The sequence below is a fragment of the Agelaius phoeniceus genome, chromosome 6 (genome assembly GCF_051311805.1).
Source record: "Agelaius phoeniceus isolate bAgePho1 chromosome 6, bAgePho1.hap1, whole genome shotgun sequence".
NCBI lineage: Eukaryota > Metazoa > Chordata > Aves > Passeriformes > Icteridae > Agelaius > Agelaius phoeniceus.
In genome coordinates, this window is record NC_135270.1 from 29,241,169 (window position 1) to 29,255,521 (window position 14,353).

The 14,353-nt window shown below is 37.5% G+C and overlaps 1 protein-coding gene across 4 annotated transcripts in view; it reads right to left on the minus strand.

Annotated features, from left to right (window-relative positions):
• The window catches only part of SIPA1L1 (signal induced proliferation associated 1 like 1), a 201,207-nt gene that overhangs the window by 112,274 nt on the left and 74,580 nt on the right, over positions 1–14,353 (minus strand). For 2 of the 4 annotated variants that reach the window (XM_054635566.2, XM_077180271.1), the window contains exon 4: positions 6,515–6,600. The exons of the other annotated variants lie outside the window; for them this stretch is intronic. The gene's annotated coding sequence lies outside the window, so the exon portion shown is untranslated. The remainder of the gene's footprint in view (positions 1–6,514; positions 6,601–14,353) is intronic. 4 annotated transcript variants of the gene reach the window in all.

The window sequence follows — 14,353 nt, forward strand, 5'->3', positions numbered from 1 at the left end:
AGGATGTGAGTGAAACTGATACTGACCAATGAGGCAGGAGTAACTCATGAAAGAAAGTACAGTTCCTTAAGTGGTACAAAAGGGAACTTCCAGTAGTATATGCCTGTAGGGTTTTGGGTTTTTTTAATACTCTATTGGAGAAAAATTTAACTTGATGAAAAGTTCTATGTTCATGAGTCACAGGAACTTCTGATGAGCCTACGTTCTGAAAATGTGCGGGATCAAGCTCATTATGTTGCCAGGAAATACAATTATTGAACCAACAGAAATGAAAATTTCCCTTTCCATGTAGAAACAGTCATGGGAATGAGCTAATAAACATTCTTAAATTAAGCCACCTGTTGGAGACCAAAGGAAAAGGAAGCTGGTTACTGGGGCATGCTCTGCAAAGACAAGAAGGATGTTCCTCAGCCTAAATATGAAGCAGGATTAATCTGGTAACAGCAGCCAGTCAAAATGAGAGGACTTCTCCCAGTCCATGCCAGCAAAGCACCTCCTCAAGAGCAAATACAGCACTTCGAGCATTTTAAATTAATCTAAACTTTCTCTAAATTAACAAGACAGAGATGCTGATTTCTTGTACGTGGAGAATTTAATGAAAAAAGCTCCAGAAAATCGCTAAAAAGGAAAGCTTAAGTCTCTAATGTATTCCTACATTGCAGATTTCCAAGATGGAGAAAGGAAGGCTCTTCTCATACCCATCACCTCTTCCCTCTGGAAATATGAACATCATGAAGCTGCATCACAGAAAAACTGCCCCCAACTTCTTGCATTTGTTAGTTCATAAAAATTTCTGCACTTCAGATGGGAAGGTGGGCTCCAGCCATTCATAGTGTTTAATCCCATTTATCTGCCTTTTTTAAAAAAAAAAAAAAAAAAAACCAATTTTCACCACAATCTTGGAAATTATTTACAGATCTATGGTTTTTAGACTGTATATTAATAGAGCCTGAAAATACAATACTGAACGTTATTTTCCTCTCCCACTGCCATTTACGTTTTTAGTCCAATATAACAGTTATTATTCTCCTAACCATTCTTCTCCTAATATTTCAAAACCTAAATTCTCCTAATATTTTAAAACCCACTTCTAACACAACTAGTAAGCTGTGAAATGCTGAACTTTTGTATGACTGTCACTCTGAAGTGTATTCTGAACACATGAAAAACTAGATGTGACTGATTTAAATCAGTCTCACCATCATGTGGTTACCTGACACACTTAGGAGAGCTACAGCTTCTGTGCTGAAGCTCATCACGGTGTCAGTTAAAAAGCACCATTCACAGATTCCTTGATCACTGAAGAATAACTTTCCTACTGCATATGTAAATTAAAACACCCCAACTAGAACAAAAATCCATTCCACTGTATGAAGCTAAGCATCTCCTTTGTGCATGTGTGATGGGGCAGAGGGAAGAACAAAACAAAGATAATAACATTTGACTTCAATCCATTAATTAATTTCTTTAATTGAAAAATATTCAAAGATACTCTTAAACATGGAAATTGACATTGAAAAAACAAATAGAAATATTATCTCAAAGCACCTTAAGGGAAAGTGAGTTCAATACACACAAATGATAGTGATTGAATATATGAAATCACACTGTACTGACTTCGTTAAACCACTGCCAGCCCACATATGAATACTCTGATGTAAGGTTAAGACAGTTCTCAATTTATCTTGTTATTTACCAGGAATATTTTCACTTCAGGACTGATCTCATTTTATAAGTTGTAGGAAAAAAGACACTAGACATTCTAAAGTATTTCCTACACTGGATTTATGATTTGACATTTCACAGCATGGATACACAGCTCTGTACCTATGCAAGTTGAAGAAGATACTTGCTTCAAACCAACTGGTTGCCTACAGATTTCTGTATTAATCTAAATACATCTGCATTAAAGTATTGAATTATTGATAATATTAGAAAAACAGGCCTAATAATGCCACCTTTCTGAAATAAGAAAATAACTCCAAGTGAGCTTTAAAACAAAGTAAACAAACTTAATGCATCCTAACCAGAAAATTTTACTAAAATTCATAAAAAGGGAACTGTTGTGAAAAAGTAAAAGCTGTGATTGCAGATTTCAAGAGTTCAGTGCAGTTATAAGAAATTAAATGCCCTGCAGCCATCACAGACTCCCCTTTGAACCCAAGCACTGACAGCAGACTACGTTCTCCCCCCCATAAAACGTTTTCAAACTGACACTGTCTACCACAGTTCTTAAGTTACCTAGGACACAAGGAAGTACTATAGATGTAATCAAGGAAAATAAACACCTGCAAAAGGGAGAAAAACAAGAAGTATTCAGCATGTTCTTTCAGGCAATGCTTAAGAGCCTTAAAAATAAAATTAAAACAAAAATCCATACAGCAATAAAACTAGCAAAAGCAACATCTACCTCATTTATATATCTTCCATTTAGTATACAGATCCCTGTGTGTTAATGGGATTGTGTCCTGTCCCTTCTGGGTTTTTTTTTTTAAGGGTTTCAGAGGTTCTCCTCTTGCACAGACCAAATGCATTCTCAGTTAAAACATACTCTTATGCTAACAACATTGTATGAATTTGCATTTGAAAATTCTTACTGTCTCTCAAATTTGCACTAGTCTCAAAGGGTAAATTTTACATATGTTGTATATCACAGTTAAATATAAATATTGCTCAGGTGAATTAAGACCACAACTCTGTTTTAGCCTACATCTTACTGCATTTGCAATTTTAAAGGATGAAGCCTTTTATGGCTACATTTTTACTCATAAAATATTTAAAAGAAGTTCTCCACTTAAAATATTTTCCCTATGGATATGGTAATTTTTAATGTGTACACATGAAAAGAGCTATGGTGATATGTTGACAGGCATCTGAAAGACACTGACAGCCAGTAGTCCTTCATTAAAAAAGAGCAAAAATTAATTTACAGTGATAATATATGAAAATATCTATAGAACAGGAATATTTGGTTATACCTACTTAGAATCCCTGCAAATCTGACTGTCATAATACAATGATGAAGTTGCTTTCATTTTCTGTAACATTTTAAAATGCTGCTGGTAAGGATCAAGGAAGCACATCAGGTGCAAATGTTCTTACTGACCCCTGCTTTGAGTGCTTGATATAAAACCTCCCATATTCAATGTCTACAAGTGTTAAATACAGCTGTAAGTACTGAAAGTCTAACGACAGGCAAAGCAGATCCACTCCAAAACTGAAAAGTTTCAAACCTTTACAAGAGGCTGATTGGGAAAAAAATCTTACCAAAACAAACCTTAAAGTAGCAATTTTAATTGGCTGTTGTATAAATATCCTTGTGAAACATTATTTGTTACAAAAATACCTGCAAATTCCTACATCTTTTTTTTTTTAAACAAACTGTAACTGGATGATTAGATGAAACTGATGGTAAGAATTAAAACTGGGAAAACAAAATAGCTTTGGTACAAGTAAGTACAGATGTTAACATAAAAGAGGTGGAAGCAAAGAGCTCTCAGTTTTTGTTGCATGCACTTTAAAAAATTATTTTGTAAAATCATCTCTTAGTTCAAAATCCTTCACATAAATTATTCTCTATAGCTGTACATCTGGAAACCAGATCACTTGAAATACTGTGAAGTCTTTTATAAAAATATGAGCAATTAAGCCAATAATTAAGGCTTCAACTTCTGTGTCCCTCATGGCACAGGTGGGTTGTTTTTCTCCAGATGGGACAAAAGGTCAATGGAGTTGTGTGGGGCACTTCTATTTTTTGTACGTTTCACCACTGGAGGTTTATGCAATCTGTATTTGTATTCATTCTACATACCAATAAAAGCCTGAGGAGAATTTTAAAATTTCAATTATATAGAAAGCTATAAAGGTTAGAACTGGCCTATTAATGGTACCACAGATATGAGCACGAATTTCTTACACCTGCTTTCATAACCACAGGACAGTTCCCTCTCAAAGGATTGTTAGTACAGATAATCCTTTTTTTCCCCCATTTCAAGTAGTCTGCAAATGATTCTGACTTTTAGAGAGGCCACCTAGATGCAGTTTTTAACTATAGGTGCTTCACAAACTCTTCAAGTTTCTTTTTTCATATAGTTAGATTATAGTAGATGGAAATCCTTCCTATTAGCAGATGAGGTCCTGTTTTTAGTACAAGACAAACATTTCTTCACTCTTTTTCCACTTGAAACTTAATAGAAAGAACATCCACTATTCATGAAAAGAAAAACTCATTCACACAATTCTTTCCAAAGACTAGCACATGTACAAAACCACAATTGGGTAAAAGTCATTACTGAAAGGAAAGCACAAAAACAACACACAAGCACAGATGGTTCAATCCAAGCAAGAATCAATCCATTGCCACTGCAGCTCCCAACACCTTCACATTGAGACCTGTCTTCCCTGTCACAGCACAGGGCATTGTAGGGCTGGTACTGACTGGTGACCCCCAGCCCCATAACCTCTCCCAGTTTAACAGCCCAACAGCCTTCTGCACCCCACTTTTCTTCCCCACCCCAATTCCTATAATGCCAGCTGAAGCAGCCCTGGCTTGTGTCTAACCCAACTCCCTCCTTCCAAATTTGGCCTTTCTCGCCTCCTGCTCCCCTTGCCTCAGTGTGGCTTTTCTGGCTTTCAGAAAGAAGAAAGCTATAACCTGAAATGGTAAAAAGGTAAAAACCCTTCCCCAGTGCATGCTGCATGTCCTCAGCAGGCCCATCCCCTCACAAAAAATTTCAAGACACCACAGAGGGGTCCTAGCAGGAAGACTCCTCCTGAGCACACAGCAATTAGGAGATACATCACAACACACCATGCAAAAGGAAAGGATTATGGTACTAGACACAGCTCTCACTTTTCCCTGGACTCTCTCAAGTCCAGGGAACTCAATACTTCATCTGAATAGTCCCCTAAAATGTGCTGCACCACAGGATTTCTGAGCACTATTTTACAGCAGGAGAATAAAGAGCTGACTTCTATACTTCCATATGTTTCTGCCTGCAAAACAGCATTGTGTGTGTGTCTCAGCTCTCAGGGTGTCTAAAGGCCTCCCCAATGATCTATCCAATCTGTGTGAGGGACAAAAGAGACACTGGCATCTCTGAGGCCACAGAACGTGTGCTGGGGGCCCACCCTGAGCCCAGAGCTGCAGTTGAACATTCCAGCTTCAGCCCAGTTGGCAGGGGGCCATTGCCAGGAACAGGGAGACTGAACCCTCCCATCTCCATTCCCATCTTCTCTATTTCTGGCCTACAGTCATCTCCTCACATTACAGGCACACTCAGCTTCCAAACCAGCAGAACAAACTATACTATATCCTAAAGATTTTAAGAATGCATATATGCCTTCCAAGTAGGAGGAGAAAAAGCAAACACGAGCATATAGAAAACTCATGGCTCGACTAAACTGAAATTAACCTGCTTTAGAACCTTCAAAGCAATGTCCCCTTGTGAGGGCAAAATACATCTAGGGGCTAACTTGCCCCACAAATTCCTGTTGAATAGCTATTTGTGAAGGTGTTTATTTCCCTGAAAATGCATTTCTAAATTGGGGAGAAAATTCTCAGAATATCTCTTACTCAAGCTGAAGCAAGCCTTGATACAAACATACACAGTCCTTTATCCATACTGTACCATCTGATATTACACTATGAGTTTCAGAATAAAGACAAAACACAATGTTTAAGGAATTGGTTAATGTATAGAATGTCTCCAGAATGTAAAACTCCATATTTCTAGAAAAGCTGACAACTGGCCTCAACAGTATTCTTATCTGAAGAAACAAATCTACAGTTCAGCAGTCCCAGTAAATCCCTACTTCCACCATTTAATGTTAATAACAGATTTAAGTGAAAATAAAGGCCTCACTGGATGCCTATCTTCATAAACCAAGGTATTTGCACAGAAATGAATAACCATACCCCTCTGAGGACGTAACTAGTTTGAGACTGCTGGCAAACAAAGTTAATAGGCAGCTTAAGTCCCTCCTTTTTCCTCCTCCTCAAAATTTCTAAGATAGAAAACTAAATCAATCCCTTAACTCTTTTCCAGTACGCTTCTTAAAATCCAGAATGGAGCTTTTGGCTTTCCTTCCAGTACTTATTCCCAAAACACAGCTGTAAAGTGTAAAAATCAATTAATAATGTTTTGATACAAGACAGCTCATCCAGACACTAGACAGGACAGATTTACTGTTCTCATCATTAAATAAAACATTCAGAAATCTCCAGAGACTTATTTCTCACAAATGTTGACAGAGACAAGTACTGCTTTTATCATCACTGTCTGAGCTTATAACAGAAGTATACTATTCATTTCAAATGACCAAATGAAAAAGAAAGTAGCTTCTCCTGAGCATCAATCATTATTCTCAATTATGAATCATGAAAACCATACTATGTACAAAAAGCATCCAGGTTTTTAAACATTTGAGACTTCTCTTCACACCCACATTCCTATTAATGCATTCCACTAATTCATGTTTTTAATTTTATGTTCATAGAAAAATCCCCACTTACAGAAGAATGGTTCCTCTTGAAAATACCACAGGCATTTGAAGAAGGACACAGGTAATCTCTCTTCAAAGAAGCAGCAGCTAGTAAAACTGAAACAAAATATAGAGATAAAATACTCTTGTTCAGGTTAACTAATTCAAGACCTAAATAGCCAATGAGTTGGAGAATGATATTCCTGAAAAAAAAGAACCTTCCATTGAGAACACCTGCCACAAAATCCCAGCAGTATCAAACTGCAGTACTTTTCTAGTACTAGTGGGATGGTACAGGACCATCCAGAACTTTTTTAACCCAAACAAGTAATTATTTGCATTTTTTCTATGCTCAGAACCTCCTTTTGTTATTCATTGCTGCTTATAAATCAGCTCCTCTCATCTCTCCTTCTCTGCTCCCTGCATAGCCCCTTTTTCTCTAAAACACTCTCTGGCTTTCACAGTCTTTGTTCCTCTTATCTGAGAGCTTGCCCTCTGTGTCCCAGCCTAGCATGTCCTCCTTCCTTTCTGCCCCTCAGCCTCTGGTATTTGACTGAGCTGTCTCGTCTCTGCACTGAGCGCTGGATGCCAGCGCGGGCGGTACTGGTGGTACCGCACACATTGTCCCTGCACCCACATTGTCCCTGCACCCACACTGTCCCTGCACCCACACTGTCCCTGCACCCCCGCTCCTCCGGGACAGCGGGACAGCCTCAGCGCCGGAGGCTGCGACTGCAGCACGGGGCAGAGCTCAGGGGCCTCAGCACACCCTGCCAAGCCTCGCCACTGTTATAAACTGGGAGTGAGGCAAAACAAAGCTCCTTCACCAAACTTAGCTACTCAAATAGTAAACCTAAAATGAGTGTGTAAAATCTGTCCAAGCTAAAAATCTTTGACAACAAAAGCTTGAATTGGGACGGCTCCTTGACAGTACAACAGCCCCTCTCTAACTTGCAGGTGATGGGACTGCTAGAGCTATTAATCTAAACTGCAGACTAAGCTAAATAAAATACTGTTTTTCCTGCACTGTAAATCCCAAAGCTGACTGATGAGTCAAGATATTGAAACTAACATTTCCAGAATGGTAGTTAAGACAAACCATCAGCCTGTGCAGATTTGACTTGCAACACTACAAACTACAAACCTCAGAAAATTAAAGACTCGCTGATAAGCAACTCTGCCTTTGGCTCAGCAGGGAACATAGCTGTAGGCAGACAACACAAAATATGCTACTTCCATTAATGAGACAGTGTCACTTAGAAAAGGATACATTTTAGGTAGTAAAACCTAATCCCAACACAACAGCTTCAGAAGTCAACTACAGGACAGTTTTTCCAAATGCATCAGAACCAGTACTGCAACACCAACACCAGCCATCATTAAATATTTGATTATCTGAACTAAGAAAAACATCTAAGAGATGCCTTCTGTCTTTAACAAGGCAATACCAAGCTGCATGTGCTGTGCCCTGCAGCTCACCCATCATGCACTCTCCTCTCCCACTATTCCTAGGTGAAAGACCCTGAAGCAACCATCAAATCAGCAGATGGGAAAAGCCTGGACCACCCCTTCCAAAAAGACACCAGTTTAAAAGAAGTCAGTGAATTAATGTGTAGGCCAAGCTCAAGATTTTTGTTTTCCTATTTGCAACTTCTATTGTGTAAGCTGCCTATTTTATCCTCCAGTGGCTTTCTGTTTTGGTTTTTAATTTTAAATCTGCTTGGGACTTTCAAGGAAACAGAACAACTACAACTACAGTAGCACACTTAATTATTTCAAGAGCTGTTCATAAGTGAGATTAATTTCATTAACAATGGGGAAAAAACATAAATAGAAAAGAAAAACCAACCTTCACTGAAAAATGCAACTTTCTCCTAAGATCAGAAACAGAATTATGTTGATTTAGGTCTGGCAATTTTTATTTTTAGTACATATCCTTAAACTTCCTTTCCAATTAAAACAGGCTAACTAATATAAAACTCTGATGCAGAACTACATTGTCAGTCCTCCAGCCATTTGGAATTATTTTCTACTTGTTTTGCACTTAAAATGCCTTCCCAGACATTAGAGATTAAACAGAAGCTCATGTGTCAAGCAGAAGTGATCACAAAACCTACATGGAAAAAAACACTAAACCAGATTGAATTTGCATCTGTATGCTTTCCATTCTTCTTTAATGTCATGAATTTACCAGTATAGTCTATTTCACAGAACTAAATAAAGGAAGAGATAGAGTACCACACTTTGGAGCTAAGATTTTGAGTGTTCTGTTAGAGCCGCATAATTGGCAGCACCAGCAAAGGATGCTCAGTGCTGGATCAGTAATTCACCAAGAAATTTGTTAAACAGCAATCATTTAGAAGAAAAGTCAGAGATTTCTGCCTCACCTCTGGTCTCCATGGCTTCAGTTCTCAGCACATGTAGCTGCATTACGGTTATTTGAACAGACATTTTCAAGCACCGTCCTCCACTAAGTGGTTCCAGCCAGGAACAAGGGGAAACTTTATGAGCAAGACAGTCCCAAGGCCTATGTTAGAGGGTACATTTAGAAGATACCTAGCAACACTCTTTGTTCCAGAAGCTACAGCAAGTCTGCTCAAATGACAGATATAGTACAACAAAAATAGTCATAAAAGCCATTCGTTTGTACAGCACTCTATATCTTCGCAAGCCAAGAACCTCCTCTGTGCTCTTTTATACTGTTCTGACTAAGGCAAGAAGACCTTTAAGTCAGTCCTAGTCTTGTCCAAATAGGAACTGCAGAAAAACACCATACACACAAGTAGGTGGTTAGCAATACCAACAGAGAATTAGCTATTCCCTCCAAGTCTTCCTGAGTGAAATACCAGTCCAGAAGAGCTCTGCAAGGTGTCTCTGGGGGCGGTTGGCTACAAATCACACTCCCAATACAACAACAAAGGACAAGCATTATCTCTTTAATTCTGAGAAATACCAACACTGCTCTCCAGTTCATTAAGATTGAGTTGCATAATGGCAGCTTTTCAATAGCATGCTGGCTTGGACGGCCCACCCATTGATTCTGGATCTTACCCAGGCTGTCAAAGCCTGCAGAGATAAATAAAATTGTGGTGGCACATACCATTGCCAGCCAATTGTAGAATCTGATCTAGAAAATGAGGGACCCCAATACTCTAAAGCTCCACAAGGAAGAGGCCAAAAAGTTAGCATAAAACACTCGAAATAAATTCTCCTTAAAGAAACCCAAACTGATGTTTGAATTAGAAAAATGAATGCATAGTTTAAGCCAGCTACTTACAATAATGTACACTAGGATATATAAAAGAACTAGTCTAAATTATTTCTAAGGTATTACTGACTTGCTTTGAGGACCAGTAAAAGATAGGGATCCCAGAGCAATATGAAATAGGGTATATGTCTCATAGCAATAGTAGGCAAGTGGGAAATTACTTAAGTAGCAAGACAAACAATGTAGTTCTGATGCTTAGAAAGATTTGGATACATTTCTGGGGGAAGAGTGATTTAAATTAGGGGAGAATGATAACTGATAGTCAGGAAGCCTCAAAACAATACAGTGTTCTCTCTTGGGTAAATGTCTTACTGAAGTAGCAGGTGCAGCTTATGCAAGTTCAACTACCGTTCAACATAACCTGGAGACTCTAAATCCAAAATAATGGTAACTACTGGAAGATTCACTTTCAGAAAACCAATGGCTGAGTATAAAAAAATAAACCAAAACAGAAAGGATTTTGGGTTGGTGCAGCTAGAACTTGACCTGTAGCAGATTTTGTTTAGTTTATTAATTTTGGTGACCAAACAGAGGCATTCTTGAAGAATCTACAAATGACACCAAACTAAGGAGGTGGTAGAGAGGGGCAAAGGGGGCAGAAGTTGCAAGGAATATGAAGGAGATGATCCTAAGTGAGCTTAAGAAATCAGGGATTCTAAAACACACTTGATAACATCCATGCAAGCGAGAGCAAAACCAAATATCATAACTCTGAAAAAGATCATTTAACAAAAAACCTACCCACATGCAGAAGCATCCATATTAAGAGTAATAAAGCAGAAAAGAGAAGCTATACAGGATCACAGACTTAAGAGTCATAAACCTGATATTCATCTTGAAAGCCAAATACAATTTGAGAAGGTGATAAGACCACTGAGCACATGAGGTTAAGCTGTTTCAAGTCTAGTCAACACCATTGTCCCAGCATCAAAATACCACATACATCATTCTTGTGTATTCTAAGGAACAAATCCTGAAAATCTAGTTCTAAGACAACTAAAAAGAGATTGATAACAACTGGAAGAAAAAATCCTTTGTCTTCTTAATATAGTTATTTGACTTTCCACGAGGTGTCTCATCTACAGTAAATGGGAAAAAAACAGTCTTTATGTATGAACTCATTTCTATGACTTGTTTTAGATGACAGTGCATATTAAAAGATTTCTCCTTCCCTTCACCTTCCCTTCACAAATAGAAAAATTCCTTCCAATTTCAGTTTTCTCTTTTCTTGATCTTCTTGTAAAATTAACATGGAATTTTTAAAATAGAATTGATTTCATACTCGACAGTACTACTGATATTTGTACTAATTCTACTTGGCATTTCACACTTTGCAATTCATTTTAAATGCAGTTAAAATTTAAAACAAGGTTCAATGTGAGGATTTTTTCCTTCTAGACAGCAGTTGCATTCTGACTCCAGCTGGTATCATACCCTTTGTTTACACCATTATTGTAAAACAATTTAGACTTTACTAACAGGTGTGTATGCACACACTTATTTTGGGTCTGTCACATGTGTATTTTAGCTTTTATTTTATTTTTCAGCTGTCCTGTGAACGAGCAATAAAATTCTAACTCATACTTGACCAAATCCAGTACGTATTTACATCAGACAGACTTCAAGCAATTATTAGAGCTGGAGTGTCAACAGCCCATCCTGAAATATGACACCATCTTTCAGGCCTTTGCAAAAATTCAGAATTCCAGAAATGCTTGTTTAGATTTTAGACAACCACTGTGCCAATGCCTTCAGCAACATTTTTTTCTGCAGAAATGTAAGGCTAGTACATTATTCACATATACACATTAGTTTCTATGAATCCATGTATTGAAACTGAGTGGCAAACACACACACACAGCAGTCAGAAAGCCACAAACAGGCAGCATTCCCCTTTTCCTTTAAAAATACGTATGTATATTTACTAGTTCAGAGATCTAAAAGCCAGAATAACATAAAGCTATCTGAAAACCCAAGACTCCTTACATATCATGTGAAAATATTTGCTGAAGGACAGAACAAGACTTTGATTACACCTTCAGGGCTATTCCAAATCATCTGTGAAACCAGACCACGAGACCTGGGTCCAACAGTCACACATGATAAGGAATGCAAAACTCCTCCACTTGCAGAAAGAGTACCCGCAGTACTGCAAGAGGAAAGGAGGCAACCACAGGCCTATGTACAAAAAAAAGTGCTATTGCTCTGATATTATAGGCAAAAGGCAGTGTTTTCAGATGCACTAGCTCCCATTTTCAGAAACAGAACTCAAAACATTCCTATTACCTAACTGGATGTATGGCAGATTTTGTAAAGGTTTAAAAGCAAACCTCACGTTTGCATTTAGAGAGAAAACAAAGAATCTGGCAAACAAGAGAAAAACATTCAACAACATAGTAAAAGTAAAACATGTTAGCTCCACAGATTAGCATATCCACCTGAACAAGGCAGCGCTGTTACAACAAAAGGGAGATAAATACTATTGAAAATCGGGAATAGCAATGATTTTACCATTGCCTTACAGCGGGCTGACCTCTCTCCTAACATTGTATTTTCCATCAGGAAACAATTCCCTAAACTATTTGTGTCCTACATTTTGTTATTGTTTGGGAACTTGTGAGACAGAACAAACAGTGGTGAGCTCTTAATTATAGCAACACTCATCTCACTGTCCAACCAGTCTTCATAACCATCAACTCCCAGGTATGATAAATAAATAAAGTGAAGCCCCCATGCCTCCAAAAGGCAAAGAAGTACTTTATGCAGAAATCCCAGCAATTAAAAGAGACAGTAGTATTTATTAATCTGTGGCAAGCTGGCAAATTTACAGGTCATGGCTCTTAGTCTAGCACTTCCATTTTCAGACAAGAGGATTTCTACATATCAAGTATATCTTTAAGAATCCTCTCTCTTAACCACAAAACACACAGAAAACAGAACAACATTGTATTAGAGAATCAGTAGATGTTTGGACAGCTGTTTAAGTCCAGAAAATAAATCCTACATTACTGTGAGGATTTTCAATCTTGAAAACATTAGCCAGCAGCCTCAGATCACCATAAATAAAACTCCCTAGAACTTAGGTTTGCTTTTTGTTTTGGGGATGGGGGTAGGGGATGGTCAAGCTTCTTTTGAAAAGTATTTTGTTAGAATAAAGATAATTTTACATTAGACACTTTATGGCAAAAAGTTCATTCATTACTGAATTTATCAGTGTGTACCTATCCAAATACAAGAAAGCACCATCTGGTCTATATGAACACAAAATATTGGTCTATGCGTTACATTTTATATTGACTGTACTGTGTTACAATAAAGGCAAATGATTCTGAGGTTACTCCTGCTCTTACCTGATCTATCATTACCCTGTATACTCTTATCAATATAAATCATGCATTAGAACACATACTGCAAAACCCCTGTCTAATAAAAGGGACTTAGGAAAATAATTATTATTAAACATTAGAGATATAAAGGAGCTTTTTAGCTACTTAAACCAGGCAAAAAATTTCTCCAAATGACCACTGTCCAGTGTAATATTAAATACATTACTTTAAGCAAGAGAAAAGGTAATGTCTCTATGCTTCAATACATTTTAAATTTTGCTCCTATGAAACTCAAAATAAACCTTATGCACTCATGTATGCTCCTCTACCACAAAGTACAAACACATTTTGACATAGCTGTTTCTGATTTTTTTTGTACTACTTACCATTAAAAGCACTTCAATATAGTTCTTTAATTCCTTGTCAGTTGTAGTTACTGTTCAAACACTATTTTTCAAACACTAAATGAAAATGGCAGGCCTGGTGCATTTGTGCTACACTAAACTAGTACTGTAAACCACAACGTTAACTGTAAAAAAGCAATCAAGTACAGATTAAATAAGAAAAATATGAAAACAGTTTATTTCAGCTGACTTGTCTAGTCATAAAAGCATAAAAGAAGGATATTTTTTAATTTATATCAGCCATGATCAGGATGATCCTGAGCTGCACCAGCAATCAAAATGCTAAGCAAGATGTACTGTTTCAAAACTTCACCAGTCCATTTAGAACAGAAGCACAACCCCTGCACAAGTATTAACAGACTAAAATTGTTTTATAGGCAAACGGTGTTTTCAATTGAGATAACAGAACGTGCAGCAGTCTCTATAAGGCTCACAGCTGGAATACCAAACCCAAACCTCAGCCTCAAGGATTGGTTTTATTTTAAAAAGGGAAGAGAAAAATGTCAGTTCATGACAGCTTACCAAAGGACAAAAAAAGTCTATTTCTCTCATAATAGAATTTTGGACAAAAAAAATCTGTCAGGAAAAGTACGGAAGCAGTAACAGTAGTCATTTGGTCACAAAATAGCAAGCAGCTTCTCTAGCACCTTCAGATTTTGTATAATGGCCATGTTTGCCCCTTCCATACCAAAATTTCAAAGTATGTACTAATACACTCCTGCAATTTCCCACATGCACAGTAAAGCTCTCTAAAGGGTCTCTGAAGGTTTTCTACATTGATTTGCTCTGGAATCACCTCATTCAAGGAAAAGGCTAAATCTCTGTTTTCATTTAATAGGCAAAATTAGAAAACAGCTTAAATCCTGATTATA